General features: G+C 35.1%; 1 non-coding gene and 1 pseudogene across 2 annotated transcripts; one reads left to right on the plus strand and one right to left on the minus strand.

The window, feature by feature from the left end:
* The first annotated feature begins 4,921 nt into the window (after positions 1 to 4,921).
* LOC148575785 (uncharacterized) lies at positions 4,922 to 18,007 on the plus strand (annotated as a pseudogene). The gene is made up of 2 exons (XR_015902675.1): positions 4,922 to 4,981; positions 15,854 to 18,007. The product of XR_015902675.1 is annotated as an uncharacterized LOC148575785 (transcript).
* Positions 16,256 to 16,359, minus strand: LOC148575786 (small nucleolar RNA R71). Its single transcript, XR_015904022.1, has one exon. It is a non-coding gene; the product is annotated as a small nucleolar RNA R71 (small nucleolar RNA).
* Positions 18,008 to 18,257: the final 250 nt, after the last annotated feature.

Here is an 18,257-nt window from a genome sequence, read left to right on the forward strand (position 1 = left end):
GATTACTGGATCACTGGTTCAATTGGTGGGTCACTGGTCAAATCGGTTAATCCGGTATAATTAAATAATTATATAAAATTTAATTATTTTTCTTTATTATAAGTACTTTTATTTTTTTTATGAAAATAATGATCATTTTTAAATTTTAATACTTTATTAATTAGTTTATATTTATTGTATTATTATATTATTATAGGTGAAAACTTACATACAGTTGTTTTCATGTGAAGTTGATATTTAAGAACAATTAGATGATTTGACAAGTTTGACTAAATATCATCTAATGATTTTTAACTATCAACTTCATATGAAGATAACTACATATTAGTTTTTACCTATTATTATATACTACAAGTATTTATTAAAAAAATAATATTAATAGATATCATATAATCATGAAAAGAAAAAATAAATTGTGATTAATAATTTTTTTGTTTATCTTTTTAATTTATAAATATTTAATAAATTTTATAGTTAAATTAAATATAATTGATTTAAAAATGAGTAACTTTAAAATTAGGGGTAAGTATTATTTTGGTTCCTAAGGTTTAAGGTCAAAATCAAATTCATCCACAACGTTATTTTTTATTTAAAATCGTCCCAAACGTTTTATTTTGTATTAAAATCGTTATTTTAATTCTTTACGGACAAAAATACTCTCCACCAGCACCAGCACCTTTACCACCACCACCGCCTCCCTTACTTCCACCAAATACTAATAATGAGATTCAAGAACACCAACAATAACACATTATTCAAATTCAGAAATAACAACATCAAATTCAACAACAAAATCAACACACAACAACAATAAAATTAAAAAACAACAAATCAAAATCAGAATTAGAAGCAAAAATAGAAGCAGAAGAAGCAAAAGCAGAAGCTCAAGCGAAAGCTCAAGCAGAAGCAGAAGCCAAAGCAAGAAGCAGAAGCAGAAGCAGAAATGGGGAGGTGCAGTGGCGGCGAGGTCGGTAGCAGCGGTGGCAGTGGCGGAGCGTGACAGCGAGCTCTCTCCCTGGCTCGCGTCTCCTCTCTCCCTCGAGAGCTCTGATTCCCGACGGCGACGGTGACGGCAGCTCCGAGTTTCGCTGGCGCCGTGGTGCGGTATTTTACAACCCACACTACTAACCGGCAAGTGCACCGGGTCGTACCAAGTAATATCTTACGTGAGTAAGGGTCGATCCCACGAGAATTGATGGATCAAGCAACAATGATTGAGTGATTGGCTTAGTTAGGCAAGCATAAAAGGGTGTTGGATGTTCAATAAGTTTAAGTTGAAAATAAGACAGGCACACAGTAAATAAGTTGGGAATAAAATATTAGAGAAAACAGTTAAGGCTTTGGAGATATCTATTTTTTGGATTGACTTTTCTTACTAACTAATTTAATCATGCAAGATTTAATTCATGGCAAACTAATTGTGACTAGACCCTAATTCCTTAGACCTTCCTAGTCTCTTCTAAAATTCATTAACTGCCAATTCCTTGGTCAATTAATTCCAATTAGAAGGTGATAATTAAATTCCAGTTTATATGCCACAAAAATCCTAATTATCCAAATATAAGGGGATTATATGTCACGTATCCCGTTAAATACAAACAATTAGAAATTTAGGATAATATGTTTTCAAGCTGTTGTTCAAGTATAGAGTTTTTCCAAGTTATACAACAACTCAATTAGAACATGGGTCATACTTCCGTTCCACCCAAATTCATAGAATAAAGAACGAAAACAATTATTGAAATATAAATCAAAACATGAATCGAATTAGAAAAATCAAATGAATCAATCCATACAATAGACAGAGCTCCTAACCTTAACAGTGGAGGTTTAGTTACTCATAGTTCAGAGAGAAAATAAGGATTCTGGTAAACTGTTTCAGATCTCAATGTCTCTGAATAGAAGAGAAGTCTCCCCTTTTTATAACTAATCCTAATTAATAAAAAATCTAATATCTATAAATAAGATAATATCTTTTCCTAAAAGATAAGATTTGAATTTAAATCAGAATTAACTAACTATCATCAAGTCTTCAACTGATGGATGGGGACCACTTGATTCCTTCACTCTGATCCACGCCTAACTTGGGCTTGGTAGCATGAATTAGAGTTTAGTTGAGTGAAGCTGCCTAACTTGGGCTTTAGTGTGCCTAACTTGGGCTTTAGTGCGCCTAACTTGAAGTGGGCAAGACCAATCTCGCGTATTATTGTTGTGTCTTGCACCTAACTTGGGAAATCTCAAGTTAGGCACAGCCTTGGCAGCGAGTTCGGAGAAGAAGTATGGACTATTATATATCGTTGGAAAGCTCTAGAAGTTAGCTTTCTAATGTCACTAGAATCACGTCCATTGGATATTTGTAGCTCGAGTTATTCAAGTTTGAGTGCAGAGAGGTCAGGGTTGACAGCATCATTCGCCTTCATCTCTTCTTCTGCAGAAACTCCATCAAATCCAGCTGAATGCTACCTAAAATAAACAGAATTGCACAAGATTCGAAGTAGCATCCATATTGGCTAAAAGATAATTAATTCTGTATTAAACTCAACAATTTAGATGCAAATTCACTAGGAAATGATAGACAAGATGCTCACGCATCACAACACCAAACTTGAACTGTTGCTTGTCCTCAAGCAACCAAAACTAATATAGGCTTAGGATGTGAATTTGCATGAGAATGAGAGTTCGATTAAGCTCATGTCTCTTTTTATAGTGGGATTTATAACTGCAATCCTGAATAGTTTTGGCATCTCACGCTCCTTTGAATCCGAAGAATGTTATTGTCATTCAGAATTAGAATCCGGATAATATTATGAATTCTCTGATCTTTTATAATTTAGTTTAATCCTTGAACACAGCAAAATTTACTTTAATTTATTTTTCTTTGGTGCTTTGCACCTTGAGCCTAGCCGTGACTTTAAATGTTTTGTCTCAAGAATTACTTGATACAGAAACACCACAAGCACTTAATTGGGGAACTCTCTTTGAGTTCTGATTTTTCTTTCAGTTACTCCCAGACAGTGGTGCTCAAAGCCTTTGGCATACTCTTGTTAAATGCAATTGATCTCGACTCTAAGTGTTCTGTCTCAAGGATTTTTTGACACAATCACACCACAAGCATATGACTAGGGAAACAACTCTTTGAGCTTTTAATCATGTCTGACATCCCTAGTCATTGATGCTCAGAGCCTTGGACCTTGCTTTTATTTATTAATTATTTTATTTTATTTTTTTTGCTGTTTCTTTTGCTTCAAGGATTAAATTTTTTTGTTTATTTCAGAGAAGTCATAATAATTCTCTAAATTCCTGTTCCTTGTACCTCAACATTCTTTTATTCAAATTTAAATATGTACTGTTCATGTCATGCATTCAGAATTACAATTAATACCATCACATTTAAGTAAATAAGACTACTCTTAAAATTAACTCAATTTCTCATGTAATACATCACTTCTTTTCTTTTCTCTTTAGATTAAAGTTCAGTGAGTGGTACATGAAACATCTTTTCATAATTAAAGCAATTAAAAGAAAACTAAACTAGTCCTAGGATTCTAACTAATAAAGGATCATGCAACAAACAATGCAAAATAGCAGAAAGCCGGAACATAACATAGAAAAAGAGGGGAGGAATAAAAAATAAAAGGAACTCAACCACCTTAGTTATCCTAGCGGTCGTTTTATTCTTTAGGTTGTGCTCCTCAGTGAAGATGATTCGCCTCCCTTTTGGTGCTATAGGAATAAACAGAAAACCTTTAAGCGAAGCGTCAACACCAAACTTAAAGGTTTGCTTGTCCTCAAGCAAAGAAGAACTGAGGTGTCCGGTTCCTGTGATAAAATAGCTGCATGATCAGAAAATTAGTAAGAACTCAATAGAATCAAATAAGTAAGAAAACTACTACTATGAAAAATAACTAAGAATGAAAAAGAACGATCATACCACGGTGGGTTATTTCCCACCAAGCACTTTTAGTTAAAGTCCTTAAGTTGGACATGTGGTGAGCTCCTTGTCATGGTGGCTTGTGCTTGTACTGATCCAAGAATCTCCACCAATGTTTGTAATTCCAATGGCTACCGGGATCCCAAACTAGGCGCATAACACTTTTGAGCAAGTTGAAGCAAGTAACAAGGCCCCAAGAGTGTTGATTGTGGGAATGAATTCCCGGGACCCAAACCTTGCTTTTACACCCGTCTTCTTGTGTATCAGCATTGTTCCCACCGAGTGGCAAGCAATTTGAATTCTCACAGAGACATCCAAACAACCTTCTAGACCCATTCAAATTAGCTCTACACCAATCCTTGCACTTTAATTTGGAGCATGCAACCATATTGAACCTTGCTTGACAACTCTTACCACTAACCATCTTCCTCTTGCTCTTAATGCCACAAAAAGCTCTAAGTTGACCATCCGTCTCTAGTAGCCCATATTCAAGTGGGAAAATAAGGATTAAGGATAGGAATTTTACCCACTTGAATGTTGTATTGGATGGTGATGGCTTTGGGAGAGGTCTTGCAAGCTCCACTCCCTTGTGTTCTTCTTTGAATTCTTCCATCTCTTTGCAAGCTTCCTCAATTTCAACCTCTTCCTCTTGGTAGCTTTCTTCTAATTCAATCTCTTCTTCATTGCTTACCACGGGGATGGGAGGTTGTGCATCTTCCTCTTCTTCCATATGTGCATCTTCCTCTTTTGTTTTTGCATCTTCCTTTTCTTCCATGTGTGAGGATGGAAAGTTCTCTAGTTCACTGGAGTATGAACTCCTTTGATTGATTTTCTCACTTTCTTCTATAGGATCTTGTATTATATCTCTTGGGAAGGAATTTGCTTGCTCCTATTCTTGGTTCTTGATTATTGTCTGCACATATTTCTCTATATTTTTGACACTTGTCTTTATATCGTGTAGGCATTCTTTCATGAGAAGCTCAAGATCAGATGGTATTTGAGATGAATAAGAAGATGGTGGCTCTTAATATGCATAAGAAGGAGATGATGGTTCTTGATAAGTGTAAAAAGAGGATGGTTCTTGGTATGAATAGGGAGATGGTGGCTCTTGATATGGATAGAAAGATGATGATTCTTGGTAGTTGGAACATGAAGCATTGAAATTTCTTTGGTTTTGACTTTGCCAACCAAAATTTGGATAGTTCCTCCATCCACCATAATATGAATCACTACTCGGGTGTGAGTAGTAACCCATGTGATCTCTCTCCATTATTTTTCCTTAGCACACAACACCAAACAGGATTAAACACACCATGTGGTTGACAAGCAAGTAAAGAAGAAAGAGCATAAAGAAGATTTAAACTCAATAGCCAAGGGGATACCAAACTTAATTTCAGAATTTTTTTTTGTATATTTTTTTTTATTTTTTTATTTTTTTATTTTTTTTAATAATAAAAAGAAAGAAAACGAAAAAGGGGGAGGGGGTACGAAGGAAAGACGACGGAAAGAAGAAAATAAATATTTTTTTTGTATATATTTTTTATTTTTTTATTTATTTTTTTTCGAAAAATACTAATAATAAAAAAAATTTAATTAAAAGAAAAATTATCTAATCTAAGCAATCAAACAATGAATAGTTGTTAATCACAATCAATCCCCGGCAACGGCGCCAAAAACTTGATACGGTATTTTACAACCCACACTACTAACCGGCAAGTGCACCGGGTCGTACCAAGTAACACCTTACGTGAGTAAGGGTCGATCCCACGAGGATTGATGGATCAAGCAACAATGATTGAGTGATTGGCTTAGTTAGGCAAGCAGAAAAGGGTGTTGGATGTTCAATAAGTTTAAGTTAAAAATAAGACAGGCACACAATAAATAAGTTGGGAATAAAATATTAGAGAAAACAGTTAAGGCTTTGGAGATATCTATTTTCTGGATTGACTTTTCTTACTAACTAATTTAATCATGCAAGATTTAATTCATGGCAAACTAATTGTGACTAGACCCTAATTCCTTAGACCTTCCTAGTCTCCTCTAAAATTCATTAACTGCCAATTCCTTGGTCAGTTAATTCCAATTAGAAGGTGATAATCAAATTCCAGTTTATATGCCACAAAAATTCTAATTATCCAAATATAAGGGGATTATATGTCACGTATCCCGTTAAATACAAACAATTAGAAATTTAGGATAATATATTTTCAAGCTGTTGTTCAAGTATAGAGCTTTTCCAAGTTATACAAGAACTCAATTAGAACATGGGTCATACTTCCGTTCCACCCAAGTTCATAGAATAAAGAACAAAAACAATTATTGAAATATAAATCAAAACATGAATCGAATTAGAAAAATCAAATGAATCAATCCATACAATAGACAGAGCTCCTAACCTTAACAGTGGAGGTTTAGTTGCTCATAGTTCAGAGAGAAAATAAGGATTCAGGTAAACTGTTTCAGATCTCAATGTCTCTGAATAGAAGAGAAGTCTCCCCTTTTTATAACTAATCCTAATTAATAAAAAATCTAATATCTAAAAATAAGATAATATCTTTTCCTAAAAGATAAGATTTGAATTTAAATCAGAATTAACTAACTATCATCAAGTCTTCAATTGATGGATGGGGACCACTTGATTCCTTCACTCTGATCCACGCCTAACTTGCGCTTGGTAGCATGAATTGGAGTTTAGTTGAGTGAAGCTGCCTAACTTGGGCTTTAGTGTGCCTAACTTGGGCTTTAGTGCGCCTAACTTGAAGTGGGCAGGACCAATCTCGCGTATTATTGTTGTGTCTTGCACCTAACTTGGGAAATCTCAAGTTAGGCACAGCCTTGGCAGCGAGTTCGGAGAAGAAGTATGGACTATTATATATCGTTGGAAAGCTCTAGAAGTTAGCTTTCTAATGTCACTAGAATCACGTCCATTGGATCTTTGTAGCTCGAGTTATTCAAGTTTGAGTGCAGAGAGGTCAGGGTTGACAGCATCATTCGCCTTCATCTCTTCTTTTGCAGAAACTCCATCAAATCTAGCTGAATGCTACCTAAAATAAATAGAATTGCACAAGATTCAAAGTAGCATCCATATTGTCCAAAAGATAATTAATTCTTTATTAAACTCAACAATTTAGATGCAAATTCACTAGAAAAAGATAGACAAGATGCTCACGCATCACGCCGTCCCCTCCCCCTTCCCTTCCCCTTCCCCTTCCCCCTTTTCCTTTTCCTTCCCCCTTTTCCTTCCCCCTCCCTGCGCATCCTTTTTCCTTTTCCTTTCTCCCCCCCTCGACGTTCTTTTCTTTATTTTTTTAATTTTATAATTTTTTTATTAAAGTAGGGATAATTTAGTAATAAAATTAAAAATTTTATTAAAAAGGACGATTTTAATATGAAATAAAACGTTTAGGTTGATTTTAAATAAAAAATAACGTTGGGGACAAATTTGATTTTGACTCTAAATCTTAGGGACCAAAACAATACTTTTAAAATTAAAATAAATTGAATATAAATAAAATAAAAAATTACTATATGTATTATAACTTGTATATATGTTAGTAAGAAGCATTGCAACTTGGTGGTATGATCATCCTTGTTGCATCCCTAGGGCAAGGGGTTCAAACCTCATGTGAGACACTTTGAAAAAATTTCCAAAAATAACAATCATTGACACTTGGTAGCGCTAGAGCATATGGAGCACGGTGGACTTGCAGAACCCTGGTGCGTCGTAGATTCGCCTTCAACTATGATCGAGCGGTTCGGTTCGGTCTAATTTTCACCGATTTTGGCCGGTTCCCTCCGGATTTGACCGGTTCGTGCTAGTTCTCTACCTTAAACGATCATAATCTTGAACAGAACCAGTATTGGGTCCGATTTACTGGTTTTTCGATCAAACCGATTGGTCTGATTCGATTTTAATAACTATGATTCAAAGCATTAGTCGTTGTCAGCTTGGTGGTATGATCATCCTTGTTGCATCCCTGGGGTAAGGGATTCGAACCCCATGTGAGGCATTTTTGAAAAATTTCCAAAATTCACAAGTCTTGACACTTGGCAGCGCTAGAGCATATGGAGCATGGTGGACTTGTAGAATCCTGGTGCGTCATAGATTCGCCTTCAACTGCAACTGAGAGATTCGGTCCGGTCCAGTTTTCACCAATTTTGGCCAGTTCACTCCGAATTTGACCGATTTGTGCCGGTTCTCTACTTTAAACGGTCCTAATCTTAGACCAGACTGGTATTGAGTCCGATTTTTCGATTTTTCGATCGAACCAACTGGTCTAATTCAATTTTAATAACTATGATTCAAAGCATTAGTCATTGTCTCTGCTAAGATGAATTTTGTAGCTACTATCCTCCCAACAAGACTTTTCCTCACTCTCTGCCTGATTGTGTTGGTCCCCTCGTGTCCTCTCCTACTTCATCTTACATAAATCTGATAAGGATTCAAAATTTTCTTTTCTCACAAAAGCTCATAAGAACACTTTTGCCGTAGTAAAGCACTTGGAGAAACCCTAAAGATATTTACCTAAATGAAATTTTTTTTTTAATAGCTATTACATACTTGCTATTATTATACTATTAAATTTTATGAAAATTTAGAGTAACAAGTCTATAATACGTTATTTTCTTGATAAATATGTTTGAATTCAAATCTTATGAATAGAAAAATTATGAATATTATTATTAGATATATGATATAGTAATTTTAGATTTACCACATTATTCACACACTATTAAAATATTCCAAATACTCAACTATTATTAGAGAACTATAATATACCAAAATTTAAAAGAAAATACATAAATTTGTGAAAGAAAATACGAATTTTTTTTTCACCTCTTTATCAATAAGTACAGCTTTTTTGTAGAAAAATACAAATGTTCTATTTTTTTTCATCCTCATCTCCTCTTCTGGTTCTTTTCCATTCATTTTTTTTCCTTCTTCTTCGCTTATTTATTTATTTATTATTATGATTATTTGATAGTTGTAGATAATATATTTTTATTAATATTAGTTTGCATAGTATACTTTGTAACCATTTTATAATAGTGGGATAAATTTTTACCATTTTCTACACATAATTAGACTCACAACTCCAAAGATAAGTTTTATAAATTTTAATTTTTTTTTTCTATTTTTCCCATAAAAAAATTATGCCTTTATTTCTATACTTAGGTTTACATACATAAATGTGAATACTAAGGTTGTAAGAACTGGACCGATCAATGAACCGATGAGACAACTGGTTCACTGGTTTAATAGTTCGACTGAAATTCAACCGGTTTAATTAAATATTAAATCAATTTATTAAAAATTTAATATATAATTTCAAATATTTAAATTTAATAATTTCTAGTATAATAAAATTTAAAATTTTACATAATAAATTATCTATAATTTATCAATAAAAATTTATAAACTATTTTAAACATCAAAGTTTATAACTAAATAGATCAAAACACATGTAAATACCAAACACTTGCACATAATGTTCTATTATGAAACAACATTAACAAATAAGTTTTTAACTAAACTAAATTTGAGTTCCAGAAAGATAAGAAACTTAATATTGAACAACACTCTCATTCCTGTTTAATACAAGAAGTACACTCTCATCACGATCCTCTGCAATATTCAATTCACAATCAAAAGAGGAAAGACAAGCAAATGCCTAAAAACAAAAACAATGAAGAAGGAGAATCAAATATTTAAACCACATTAAAATAAAGAAAAATGTCTCTCTTTTGAAATAAAAATCATTGTCATATTACTTGTTGGTGCGCAAAATTTAGAACTCCGCACAACTTAACCGGCAAGTGCAACGGGTCGTCCAAGTAATACCTCAAGTGAGTGAGGGTCGATCCGACGAGGATTGTCAGATTGAGCAAGCAGTGGTTATCCTGCAGATCTTAGTCAAGTGAATAGAAAGTTGGTTGATTGTTGTTGAATGCGCATAAAATAAATAAGAAAGTGGTAAAGAAATAGCAGAGAAACAATAGTAAGAAATCAGTTAAGGTTTTGGAGATGCCTTATCTTTCTGGATTAACTTTTCTTACTGTCTATTCCAATAATGAATGATTCATTCCATGGCAAACTGTAAGTGATTAACGCCACGCCAATGGTCGTTAATCTCCTTTGATCCACATCAAATGTGTAAACCCTACCACACTGAGCTTTACACCTAGGATGCAAAACAGAGGTGGCGAGGTGCTACGACTTCTAAAAGAAAAAAATATAATTATATAATATAGCAAAGAAAGATTTATAGCTAGGAGCCTTTGAAGAAAGGGGTAAAGCAAAAATCGTTAAATCGAAAAGCGCAAATCTCACGAAAGTGATAACGTAAGCAAACCGAGGTAAAGGATAAGTTAACACGAGTATATGTACAAAAGAGTGCCAAAAAATAGGTATCAAAGCCCAAGACTCGGTTTGCGAAGATGACCAGTCCGAGCATATAAGCATACATACATACATACATACATACATACATACATACATACATACATACATACATACATACATACATACATACATACATACATACATACATACATACATATATATATATATATATATATATATATATATATATATATGTATGTATGTATATATAACCTGTTTCTCCAAAATAACCTCTAAGAGAAGTTAATACATCATGTATATGTGTGTGTGTGTGTGCGCGCGCGCGTGCATGCGTGCGTGCGTGCGTGTGTGTGTGGAGATAATACGTGTCTAAGTGTATATATATATATATATATATATATATATATATATATATATATATATATATATATATATATATATATGTATGTATGTATATATATATATATATACATACATATATATATATATACATACATATATATATATATATATAACCTGTTTCTCCAAAATAACCTCTAAGAGAAGTTAATACATCATGTATATGTGTGTGTGTGTGTGTGCGCGCGCGCGTGCATGCGTGCGTGCGTGTGTGTGTGGAGATAATACGTGTCTAAGTGAATACAGTAGATAACCAAAATAAAGCCCAAAAGATAAAGATCTTTGCCAAATCAGAAGCTTCCAGCATGCCTCAGGGAGGAGGCTCACGTCCTGCATCTGAAAACAAAAAAATTCGCATGGGTGAGATTGGAGGTTCTCAGCATGGTAACAGTGCCCACATATCTAACATATAATGTCCTGGGAAAGCCGAAGGCAATCCTAAAACTTCCAACAGATAATTAAAGCTTAAAACATAACTAAACCATGAAATTAAAATAGGCAACTAGCTAAGGGTCTTCAGAATTATCTAAAACTCGCCTTTCCAACTCCTCTAAACCTCCCAACCACCAGTAGAACCAAATGCAACAAACACAATTATTACAAACAGAGAAATCATAAATAGGATTCAAATATAGCAAATAATCAAGTAGCATTTTGTTATGCCATCACTTAGGCAATCCAAACAAGACATATAGATGCATATGATGCATGCCTGTCCTAGTGGCTGATGAGTCTCATCTGTCAGTTATAAAACCAACCCAACAAGTTCTGGTAGCTAACCATTGGACCGTCCCTTTGTCGTGCATCCCTAACTGGAGTAATTCTCAATCATAAACATAATCATAATCATACAACACTCACACTGGTGTTTATCCACGGGGGTGAGCTCATCCAGAACTTTCACAGTATCCGGCCACACTTACAACATAGGGTCAGCAGAGTATCGAGTCTCAACCTGGAGCACGTGGTGGCTAGCCACTGCTTTCACCCAGGAAAACTCGTATCTCAGATAGTCATTTAATATTCATTCATAACATTCCATAATCATTCATTATGACCATATCATCACTTATACATCACATAATTGCACATTTTATATATCACTCATCATAACCGGGGACAAGTGAGGCGAAACCACAACCCTTGCGTCCACCCGGGGAGCCTCTATACTAACCAACTTGGAGTAAGTGGGGGCAAAACCACAACCATTGCATCTACCCAGGAGATACATTCTCATATGCCCAGGAGGAACCAAGGAGGGGATCCTAACCTCCCACAATCTCGATGGCGGCGATTTTACAATACCAGGAGAAACAAGGAAGGGGATCCTCACCTTCTATCATCTCTCTGGGGTCGCACTTCCGAGAAAGAGGACTCAAGATAAAACAATCATCCAAATTCATATATTTGATGAATGGATAATTTATACGCTTTTTGGCATTATTTTTAGGTAGTTTTTAGTAGGATCTAGCTACTTTTAGGAATGTTTTCATTAGTTTTTATGCTAAATTCACATTTCTAGACTTTACTATGAGTTTGTGTGTTTTTCTATGATTTCAGGTATTTTCTGGCTGAAATTGAGGGACCTGAGCAAAACTCTGATAAAAGGCTGACAAAGGACTGCTGATGCTGTTGGAATCTGACCTCCCTGCACTCGAAATAGATTTTCTGGAGCTACAGAACTCTAAATGGCGCGCTCTTAACGACGTTAGAAATTAGACATCTAGAGCTTTCCAAAAATATATAATAGTCTATACTTTGTTCGAGATTAGACGACGTAAACTGGCGCTCAACGCTAGTTCCATGCTGCATTCTGGAGTCAAACGCCAGAAACACGTCATGAACCAGAGTTGAACGCCAAAAACACGTTACAACTTGGCGTTCAACTCCAAAAGAAGCCTCAGATCGTGTAAAGATCAAACTCAGCCCAAGCACACACCAAGTGGGCCCCGAAAGTGGATTTATGCATCAATTACTTACTTCTGTAAACCCTAGTAGCTAGTTTAGTATAAATAGAACTTTTTACTAGTGTATTAGACGTCTTGGACTATCTAGTTCTTTTGACCATTCGGTCATTCATGGGGGCTGGCCATTCGGCCATGCCTAGACCTTCATCACTTATGTATTTTCAACGGTGGAGTTTCTACACACCATAGATTAAGGGTGTGGAGCTCTGCTGTACCTCAAGTTTTAATGCAATTACTACTATTTTCTATTCAATTCAATTTATTCCTGTTCTAAGATACCATTCGTACTTCAACCTGATGGATGTGATGATCCGTGACACTCATCATCATCCATCCTTATGAACGCGTGCCTGACAACCACCTCCGTTCTACAAGCGAGAGCTAGAGTGTGTATCTCTTGGATTCTTGATGCACGACGCATGGTTGCCCCTCACCTGACAACCGAGCCATCCATTCCGTGAGATCAGAGTCTTCGTGGTATAAGCTAGAATTTGATGGCGGCATTCATGAGAATCCAAAAAGTCTAAACCTTGTCTGTGGTATTCCGAGTAGGATTCTGGGATTGAATGACTGTGACGAGCTTCAAACTCGCGATTGTTGGGCGTGATGACAAACGCAAAAGAATCAATAGATTCTATTCCGACATGATCGAGAACCGACAGATGATTAGCCGTGCCGTGACAGAGCATTTGGACCTTTTTCACTGAGAGGATGGGATGTAGCCATTGACAACAGTGATGCCCTACATACAGCTTGCCATGGAAATGAGTAAGAAGGATTGGATGGGAGCAGTAGGAAAGCAGAGATTTAGAAGGAACATATCATCTCCATGCACCTATCTGAAATTCCCACCATTGAATTACATGAGTAACTTTATCTTTATTTTCTGTTCATTTATTTATTATTCGAAAACTCCATAACCAATTATTATCCGCCTGACTGAGATTTACAAGATGACCATAGCTTGCTTCATACCAACAATCTCTGTGGGATCGACCCTTACTCACGTAAGGTTTATTACCTGGACGACCCAGTACACTTGCTGGTTAGTTGAGCGAAGTTGTGAAGTTATGTTTAGACCATGGTATTGAGCACCAAGCTTTTGGAGCCATTACTGGGGCAATTAATTTCGAACAACAATTTAAGTATGAATCACAATTTTGTCCACCAAGTTTTTGGCGCCGTTGCTGGGAATTGTTCGAGTTTGGACAACTAAGGGTTCGTCTTGTTGCTCAGATTAGGTAATTTTCTTTTCAAAAAGTTTTCAAAAATTTTTTTTTCAAAATTTTTCTTTGTTTTCATTTTTCCCAAAAATTATTTTCAAAAAAAAAAGTTAATAATATTTTGAAAATAAATCATTCTATGGCTTCAGAATTTTTAAGAATGAATTCTAGAGTTTCATGAAACATGTTGAAGCCTGGCTGGCTGTAAAGCCATGTCCAAATTCTTTTGAACTGAGGCTTCCAAACCATCATCACAAGAGCAAGCTAGTTGTTCCTAATCCATCTGCTGTTGTATGACTGATTGTATCCTAAAGCTGGCTGGCTATTAAGCCATGCCCAACCCTTGGATTGGAGCTTTAGGCCAACATTGAAAGATTCCTGAAATTCTTATTAAAAATTTTGAATTTCTTATTTTCTTTTTCCTATATGTTTTTCGAAAAAAATACAAAAAAAATACAAAAAAATCATAAAATCATAAAAACCAAAAATATTTGGTGTTTCTTGTTTGAGTCTTGAGTCAATTTTTAAGTTTGGTATCAATTGCATTTTTTTAAAAATTTATGCATTATTTTTCAAAAATTCATGCATTCATAGTGTTCTTCATGATCTTCAAGTTGTTCTTGATAAGTCTTCTTGTTTGATCTTGATGTTTTCTTGTTTTGTGTCTTTTATTATTTTTCATATGCATTTTTGCATTCATAGTGTCTAAGCATTAAAGATTTCTAAGTTTGGTGTCTTACATGTTTTCTTTGCATCAAAAATATGTTCTTGATGTTCATGATGATCTTCAAAGTGTTCTTGGTGTTCATCTTGACATTCATAGTGTTCTTGCATGCATCATTAGTTTTGATCCAAAATTTTCATGTTTTGGGTCATAATTGTGTTTTTCTCTCTCATAATAAAAAATTCAAAAAATAAAAAAAATATATTTTCCTTATTTCTCTCAAAATTTCGAAAATTTGAGTTGACTTAGTCAAATTTTTTTTTTAAAACTTAGCTATTTCTTATAAGTCAAGTCAAATTTTCAATTTTAAAAATCTTATCTTTCTAAAATCTTTTTTAAAAATCAAATATTTTTCATTTTTCTTTTATGATTTTCGAAAATTTAAAAATGTTTTTTTTTTCAAAATCTTTTTCTTATCTTTATCTCAAAATTGAAACTTTACTAACAATTAATTGATTCAAAAATTTGAAGTTTGTTACTTTCTTGCTAAGAAAGGTTCAGTCTTTAAATTCTAGAATCATATCTTTTAGTTTCTTGTTAGTCAAGTAATCAATTTTAATTTTAAAAATTAAATCTTTTTTAATCATATCTTTTTATCATATCTTTTTCAAAACTTTATCTTTTTCAAAAATTTGATTTTAAAATATCTTATCTAACTTCTTATCTTCTTATCTTTTCAAATTTGATTTTAATATCTTTTTCAACTAACTAATTAACTTTTTGTTTGTTTCTTATCTTTTTCAAAACCACCTAACTACTTTTCACTCTCTAAATTTTCGAAAATGTCTCACCCTTTTTCAAAATTCTTTTTAATTAATTAATTGTTTTAAATTTTAATTTTAATTTTATCTCACCTTTAATTTTCGAAAATCACTAACTCCTTTTCAAAAACTATTTTCAAAAATTTCTCCCTCTCTCATCTTATTCTATCTATTTATTCATTTACTAACACCTCTCTTCATCTCAAATCACTGCCTCTATCCTCACCTTTGTGTTTGGATTATTCATTCTTCTTCACTCTATTTCCCTTTCTTCTTCTACTAACAATAAGGAACCTCTTTACCGTGACATAGAGGATTTCTCTTCTTTTCTTGTTCTCTTCTCTTTCATATGAGCAGGAACAAGGAAAAATGCATTCTTGTTGAAGCTGATCCTGAACCTGAAAGGACTCTGAAGAGAAAACTAAGAGAAGCTAAATTACAACAATCCAGAGACAACCTTTCTGAAGTTTTCGAATAAGAAAAGGAGATGGCATCCGAACCCAACAACAATAATGTAAGGAGGATGCTTGGTGATTATAATAAACCCACGTCCAAGTTTGATGGAAGAAGCATCTCAATCCCTGCCATTGGAGCAAACAATTTTGAACTGAAACCTCAACTAGTTGCTCTAATGCAGCAGAACTGCAAGTTTCATGGACTTCCATCAGAAGATCCCTATCATTTTTTAACTAAATTCTTGCAGATCTGTGAGACTATTAAGACTAATGGAGTAGATCCTGAAGTCTACAGGCTCATGCTTTTCCCTTTTGCTGTAAGAGACAGAGCTAGAACATGGTTGGACTCACAACCTAAAGATAGCCTGGACTCTTGGGATAAGCTGGTCACGGCCTTCTTGGATAAATTCTTTCCTCCTCAAAAGCTGAGCAAGCTTAGAGTGGATTTTCAGACCTTCAAGCAAAAAGATGCTGAATCCCTCTATGAAGCTTGGGAAAGATACAAGCAGATGACCAAAAAATGTCCTTCTGACATGTTTTCAGAATGGACCATAATAGATATATTCTATTATGGTCTATCTGAGTTTTCCAAGATGTCATTGGACCATTCTGCAGGTGGATCCATTCACCTAAAGAAAACGCCTGCAGAAGCTCAAGAACTTATTGACATGGTTACAAATAACCAATTCATGTACACTTCTAAGAGGAATTCCGTGAATAATGGGATGCCTCAGAGGAAGGGAGTTCTTGAAATTGATGCTTTGAATGCCATATTGGCTCAGAACAAAATGTTGACTCAACAAGTCAGCATGATTTCTCAAAGTCTGAATGGATGGCAAAATGCATCCAACAGTACTAAAGAGGCAGCTTTTGAAGAAGAAGCTTATGATCCTGAGAACCCTGCAATGGCAGAGGTAAATTACATGGGTGAACCTTATGGAAACACCTATAATTCATCATGGAGAAATCATCCAAATTTCTCATGGAAAGATCAACAAAAGCCTTAACAAGGCTTTAATAATGGTGGAAGAAACAGGTTTAGCAATAGCAAGCCTTTTCCATCATCTTCTCAGCAACAGACAGAGAATTCTGAGCAGAACACCTCTAACTTAGCAAACATAGTCTCTGATCTGTCTAAGGCCACTTTGAGTTTCATGAGTGAAACAAGGTCCTCCATCAGAAATTTGGAGGCACAAGTGGGCCAGCTGAGTAAGAAAGTCATTGAAACTCCTCCTAGTATTCTCCCAAGTAATACAGAAGAGAACCCAAAAGGAGAGTGCAAGGCCATTGATATAATCAATATGGCCGAATGCACAAGGGAGGAGAAGGACGAAAATCCTAGTGAGGAAGACCTCCTGGGACGTCCTCTGAGCAAGAAGGAGTCCCCTATTGAGGACCTACAAGAATCTGAGGCTCATATAGAGACCATAGAGATCCCACTAAACCTCTTTCTACCATTCATGAGCTCTGAAAACCATTCTTCCTCTGAAGAGGATGAAGATGTAACTGGAGAGCAAGTTGCTCAATATCTAGGAGCTATCATGAAGCTGAATGCCAAGTTGTTTGGTAATGAGACTTGGGAAGGTGAACCTCCCTTGCTCATTAGTGAACTAGATACATGGGTTCAGAAAACTTTACCTCAAAAGAGACAAGATCCTGGTAAATTCTTAATACCCTGTACCATAGGCACCATGACCTTTAACAAGGCTCTATGTGACCTGGGGTCAAGCATAAATCTTATGCCACTCTCTGTAATGGAGAAGCTAGGGATCATTGAGGTATAGCCTGCCATATTCTCATTACAAATGGCAGACAGGTCAGTAAGACAAGCTTATGGATTGGTAGAGGACGTGTTGGTAAAGGTTGAAGGCCTTTACATCCCTGCTGATTTTATAATATTAGACACTATGAAGGAGGAGGATGAATGCATCATCCTTGGAAGATCTTTCCTAGCCACAGCAGGAGCTGTGATAGATGTTAATAGAGGAGAATTAGTCCTTCAACTGAATGGGGACTACCTTGTGTTTAAGACCCAAGGGTGTTCTTCTTTAACAATGGAGAGGAAGCATGAACAGCTTCTCTCAGTACAGAGTCAAACAGAGCCCCCACAATCAAACTCTAAGTTTGATGTTGGGAGGCCACAACCAAACTCTAAGTTTGGTGTTGGGAATCTACAACATTGACCTGATCACCTGTAAGGCTCCATGAGAGCCCACTGTCAAGCTAGTGACATTAAAGGAGCGCTTATTGGGAGGCAACCCAATTTTTATTTATCTAATTTTATTTTTATTTTGTGTTTTATTAGGTTCATGATCATGTGGAGTCACGAAAAAAATACTAAAATTAAAAACAGAATAAAAAATAGCAGAAGAAAAATCACACCCTGGAGGAAGGACTTACTGGCGTTTAAACGCCAGTAAGGAGCATCTGGCT

The sequence above is a fragment of the Arachis ipaensis genome, chromosome B1, assembly GCF_059453495.1.
Source record: "Arachis ipaensis isolate K30076 ecotype BB chromosome B1, ASM5945349v1, whole genome shotgun sequence".
Taxonomy (NCBI): domain Eukaryota; kingdom Viridiplantae; phylum Streptophyta; class Magnoliopsida; order Fabales; family Fabaceae; genus Arachis; species Arachis ipaensis.